We start from the raw sequence: 3626 nt of genomic DNA, 5'->3' as shown, positions 1-3626 counted from the left end.
CTGGGTGCAGTTCTTGCACACTGGCTGACGCAAGGCCATCGGTTGCAATGCCAGGATTCAGAAAATGTTTCCCATTCGGCAAACCAGGACCACACCACACCTGCGTCGCCTACTGCTGATCCCAGCCCCGACCCTATTTGCTCTGTGCCTGGTAGGCTTTTGTTTCTCTCCTCAGAGCGGGGCCCGCGGCCAGCAGCATCGGCACCCCTGGGCACCTGCTGGACCAGCGGGCTCTCGGCCCACCCCACACCTGCTCAGCAGTCACCTGCAGTCGCCTGCTGACTCACTCACGTTCACTTTGCAGGAGGGAGTCTGGAGGCCCACGTGCCATCTGGGCCGCCTCCTCACCACAGCCATCTCCCCTGGCCCAGCCTCTGGCAGGTGCCTCGGGCTTGGATTCCCACAGCTGGGGAGCAGGCTGCATGAGGGAAATGTCTCTGCTGCTCTTTCTGTCCTGGCTTCTTTGAGTTGGCAGCAGGAGAGGTGCTGCCCGGCTCTGCCTGGCTGCGTCCTGCCGCCGGTGGGGGAGTTGTCTGCGGCCCCACGTCCCGGGGCGGTGCAGCTCCCTCAGCAGCCTCTGGCCTGGGTGCACTGCTGCCCGGAGCAGTGCTGGGGTGAGTGGGCTCACCTGTAGAGCCCTAGCCTTGGCAGAGGGGAAGGGCAGGCGCGCGGCTGACGTTGACCTTGGTGGTGTCTGGGCGGATCTGCTCGCTCTCAAAGTGCTTCAGCGTGTTGGCCTGGTACGTTCCGAGCACTGTGGAGTTTTGGCAGAGTGGCCGGTAAGTATTTTTAGTTCCTTCCTTCTTAATGTTTGCCAGAAAACCACAGTCATTACTCATGAGCGGGAGAAGCTACCCCCACCCCCAGCCTCCAGGAGGGTCCGGGCTCGCATGCAGTTGCTGGCCAAGGAACTCCTGGTTTGAGAAATAAACAGGAGGCTGCAGCAACACGGCATGTTTCCTAATAGCACAAGCCCTTGGCTTGCTTTCTTAGCTAGTTTATTTTTTTTAAATTGTGGTAAAGCATACATACCATACGGCTCCCTTCCTAACTGCTCTGAGTGTGTGCGGGCATTGCACGCACGCAGCGGGGCGGGTACCGCCACCGCCATCTCCAGAGCTGTGTATCTTCAGAGCTGAAGCTCTGTCCCCAGCACTCACCCACGCCCCTGCCCTCCCCAGCCCCAAGTTGACTTTCTGTCTCTGTGAATTCGAGGGACTCGAGGGGTCCCCGCTGAGTACCAGTGTTTGTCCTTTGGCGACGGGCTTATTTCAGGAGTTCATTCGTGTTGTAGCATCCGATGCCTTTTTTTTTAAGTCACTCCTTTAATTGATAAAAGACAGGTTAAATTGAAACGCATTTGTTCTTCCAGGCGGCGAGATTCTGATCAGCCCTAGTGCCTCTGCTGTGCAAGGGCAAGCATTTGCTTTCACTAAGGGGATTGCAAAGCACAAGCTGCCAAGCACTGGCACCCCTTGGCTGCTTCTCCGAGTTGCGCTGGCAGAAGCTGGTGGGCTGCCCCTCCCTGCCCAGGACAGCGGAGAAATCCCCAGCACGGGGGTGTGGACGTCGTCGACAAACTCGGGGCTCAGCCTGTGTCTGCAGTCCTGGGTCCCGAGCGGATCTCAGCTTTAATGTCAGTGCCTTTCAGACCGCCAGGGACCTGGCTCCTTCGGAACAAGCTCACCATTGGCAGAGGGATAACGGCCTTAAGGATTTAGTTCAGTAAACACAGGATTCTTTTGTGATGCGCTTTCCAAATGAAGCACACACTTTGGGATTAATTAAACTCTTTTCTAACCGCCTGCCAGTGTAACCTTTCTTTTATGCTTCTTAGGGGGGCACAAGACGTAAAAAGTCAAATCTATTATGTTCATGACTCAGAGGGAAAGATCTGGGACAAAGCTACCTTACACACTGGGGCGTGTGTGTATGTGTGTGTGTGTGTGTGTGTGTGTGTGTGTGTGTTTAAACTTTCTGGATCAAATGGAGCCGTCTGAGCTGTGTTAGCTGAGCAGCCGATTCAACCAGGAGATGAGTGGTTTGGAGTTCCAGCCGCAGCAGCTAAGGACGGGGGTGTGAGGCCGATGAAGGTGTGAACCCCTACATTCTTGGCACACGGGGGGATGCTAAAGAGGTACGTGGAAGCTGAGTGCTGACGTTCAAGTTGGAGTCCTGCTCTTGTTCCAGTCCTGCTGCATTTTTTCTCGTGTGCCTGACAACTAATTAATTCTGCAGTTAATTCTTTTCACCACTGCGTTTTTGACAGAGTGTCACTCTCCCGCTCTCTCGGCCGGTTGGGAAAACTCTGTGTCAGTCACTGCCCTTGCTCCAGCCGGCCAGGGTCATCTGGCCGCAGCAGGAGGCGCGGCAGCAGCAGCGTGCGGTCTGGTCTGTAGACTCTTTCCTGGAGGAGCTCAGCGCGATGTCCCATCTCGTGTCCCAGGAGCACCTTGCAAAGCTTCCCTCGCCTGGCCTCAGTCTCAGCTCACCTTTTTAAGAATTTTTTTTTTTACTTTGTCTCGAAGCAATGCACACAGACAATAAGGGATAGCACAGCAGAGATGATGACGTAGAAAAGCAGCATTCTCACGCCATGCTCCCCAACGTGAACCGCACTGCTGTAATTCTGCTGTTTCTTCTGTGGCCTGCTGGACCTACCTGGCCTGTTTTGACCGAGGAATTTTGGACAATATCTTTTGGCTCCTTAACAGGAAGATGAGATGTAGCTCAAACTCCCCTCTCTTTCCTCTTTGCCCTCTTCTTTCTCTTTTTAATTTAAGACAATTTTTTTGTTGTTTTTGAGAGTCATACTCACACATACACACACACACACACACACAAATTCCCACCCAAGGTTCACTCCCCAAATACCTGCAACAGCTGGGCCTGGGCCAAGCCAGAAGCCTGGAGCTGTGCACTTGACCCAGGCCTCGCATGTGGGTGGCAGGAGCCCACCAACCTGAGCGATCACCGGCTGCCTCCCTCCTGTGGAAGCAGGTACTCCATGGGCAAGACATCCCAATGAGTGACTTAATCGCTAGGCCAAATGCCCACTCCTTTTTATTTTTCCAACTCCTTTATTCAGACATAATTTGCCTACCATACAGTTCTCTCTGTTGAAGCGTCAGTTCAGCATGTTCACAAAGTTCTGAGACCATCTCTAAATCCAGAATATTGCTGTGCTCCCATGCCCCCATCACCATCTCCATTCTTCCAGCCTCTCAATAATTGCTATTTGTCTGTCTGTTCTCCTGTAGCCATCGGAGTGGATGTGAAGAAGATCTGAATGTGGTGTGGATTTGCTTTTCCGTGATTATTACTCTGAGCACCTTTCCAGGGGCTTATTGGGCATTTCTATGGCTACTTTGGAGAAATGGCTATAAAGGTACTTTGTCCTTTTTATTTTTTGTTTATTTCTATTTAAACTGCAGAGGGAGAGAGAGAGAGAGAGAGAGAGAGAGAGAGAGGAGGAAAAGAAGAGAAAAGGAGAGAAAGAAAGAGCGAGACAGACAAGTATTACTCCCCAAGTATTTACTCCCCAAATGGCTGCCAGAACCAGGGCTGGGCCAGGCTGAGGCTGGAGACTGGAACTCAATCCAGGTCTTCCATGGGGGTGGCAGGAG

General features: G+C 53.1%; 1 long non-coding RNA gene across 1 annotated transcript; it reads left to right on the top strand.

The window, feature by feature from the left end:
* The first annotated feature begins 285 nt into the window (after positions 1-285).
* Positions 286-1805, top strand: LOC138850443 (uncharacterized). The gene is made up of 2 exons (XR_016210275.1): positions 286-779; positions 1373-1805. It is a non-coding gene; the product is annotated as an uncharacterized LOC138850443 (long non-coding RNA).
* Positions 1806-3626: the final 1821 nt, after the last annotated feature.

Source organism: Oryctolagus cuniculus, chromosome 7 (genome assembly GCF_051225735.1).
Source record: "Oryctolagus cuniculus isolate XC-2025 breed Fujian yellow rabbit chromosome 7, ASM5122573v1, whole genome shotgun sequence".
In the NCBI taxonomy this organism is placed as follows: domain Eukaryota; kingdom Metazoa; phylum Chordata; class Mammalia; order Lagomorpha; family Leporidae; genus Oryctolagus; species Oryctolagus cuniculus.
This window is presented reverse-complemented; position numbering and strand designations above follow the sequence as displayed.